Source organism: Fundulus heteroclitus, chromosome 2 (genome assembly GCF_011125445.2).
Source record: "Fundulus heteroclitus isolate FHET01 chromosome 2, MU-UCD_Fhet_4.1, whole genome shotgun sequence".
NCBI classification, from domain to species: Eukaryota; Metazoa; Chordata; class Actinopteri; order Cyprinodontiformes; family Fundulidae; genus Fundulus; species Fundulus heteroclitus.
In genome coordinates, this window is record NC_046362.1 from 12,473,970 (window position 1) to 12,475,980 (window position 2,011).

Consider the following 2,011-nt stretch of genomic DNA (forward strand, 5'->3'; position numbering starts at 1 on the left):
ATCCGAGGAATTGACAGTTATCCGTTTTTTCTCATGGCATATGCTGGTTGAGCTGAAGGAAACTGGCCTGTTACAATGTGAAAGCAGGACACTTGCTTATTTGTCCTTTTTAGACAATATTTCCAAATATACCCGATGAATCCGAGCAAAACAAGAAACTACACCTCTGATTTGTAGTAGCATCACTGCTCATAGGTTACTACAGTGTACTATAAACAAGGTGAAGCTCAGTTTAGCATTTTCCTTTCCGCTTTGCTTGTTGGTAAATAACACTCGTGACCTCCCGGAAATAACAGACAGTAATGCTGTGTGTCCAAACAAGACATCGAATCAAGGCAAATGTCCAAATATAGTAAATTCTTATGCAAACTATAGCAAACACACAGCTTTAGAAGTAGACGAAAGATACATTTCAGCAATGTTTTAATGAACCTGGCTGTATTCAGTGCAAATGATTTCAGCCAGAGAAATATTTAGAGGATGACTGGTCAAGAAATTGTGTTTTTGTTCTTGTCAAATTCTACGGTGGTCTTGTGGTAAAAAAAAAAGGCATTAAAATGCTTATTTTAATGTTATCACAAGTAGATTAAAGGTTTCATAAATCTTAAACGGTGTTGTTGTTGTTTTCGTGTCCTGTCTGGCTGTGTAGCATTAAGAATTGCTGCCTTAATGCCAAACAGAGCCCAACAGATTTTATTTTCACAAGTCAAGCGTTACTGCTTTCGTCATAGTGCTCCTCTTATTTTATATAAGCAAAAAGCTTTATTATATTTTATTCTGGGACTAATTCATGTTCAATGGACCCAAAAATAACAGGTAGAAGACAAAAAAAGAAGAGAAAAAGATGAGACAAAATGCTAAAGGGGAGAAGAGGCGAGAAGAATAGATGAGAGGAACAGGAGAGAACAAGACAACATCCTCGGAGTCTGCTTCTACACCTGCAGAGAGATATATAAAAAGAGCAGCCAAACAAACCGATAAAGTATTACAGGCATAAACACCCAACGCCTTAATACTATCACTGAAGAATACGCTGTCATTTAATACGAGTTGTATAAAGTGACAGCTAAAGCTAATAATAGGGGTTTTCTGTATAAAAGTTAATCTTTAAGCACCTGAATCCAATCACCTGTAGGTGTTTGCGACAGTACACTTGTGTATGGAAGGTTTCTCCATAAGAAAAGGAGGACATCAGGGTCTATTTTTCTCACTCTACTAAGTTCTACTGTTCTCCAGTTTTGCATTGCATTACATTTAACTTTTTGCTCTCTCTTTTTTTTCTTCATAGTAGGTACACCTGGTCTGACGTTCTGTTAACTGTGACATCATCCAGGGAAGACAGATCACCTGTGACGAATAAGGGCGGACCCAAAGACAACCCGAGACAGGTCAGTGGCTCTTGAGCCGATTTTATTGAAAAAACAGGGAAGCGGAGGCTTTCGGGACGTGCTGCTCGTGCTTACGGGCCGACAACTCCTGGGGGGATAGAGACGGGTTAGTGACCAGTGGAGGCGATAGAGAGGATGAGCTGAAGGTTTGGTCACTAACCTGATGGGGAGATGACTTCTTTAGGAGTCCTTGCTCCAAAGCGTGTCGGAAGCCGAGCGACAGGGAAATCCGGGGGGCGTCGTCCAGGGGCAGTCTGAGTTCGGTCACGGGGAAGGCCAATACGTCCAGGCGACAAATCCAAGGGGAAATCCAAAGAAGGGTCCGAGTCCAGTTCCAAGATCCAGTTTCCAGAGAGCACAGATTGATTAAGGGACAGGCAGGTTCCAGTACTCACGGGCTAGCGGGGTCAAAAACACAGGAGGGCAATCCGGGGTCCAGAGGCTGACACAGCAGGGCTCAGGCGGGCAGACAGAATCCAGGAGAGGGCTAGGCTGGCTCAGAGATGAAGGCAAAGACAGGTCGGGCAACAGACAGGCAGGCAGTTTGATAATAATTGCTGGAAGTTCTCACCGGTTGGCTCGAGACGTTCTGGCACTGGAGGCTGCGAGGCGCAGGGCTTATA

At 43.6% G+C, this 2,011-nt stretch overlaps 1 long non-coding RNA gene across 1 annotated transcript; it reads right to left on the minus strand.

The window, feature by feature from the left end:
- Window positions 1–1,393: 1,393 nt before the first annotated feature.
- LOC118565058 lies at window positions 1,394–2,011 on the minus strand. The gene is made up of 2 exons (XR_004932150.1): window positions 1,549–2,011; window positions 1,394–1,476 (listed from the first exon to the last, which is right to left on the minus strand). It is a non-coding gene; the product is annotated as an uncharacterized LOC118565058 (long non-coding RNA).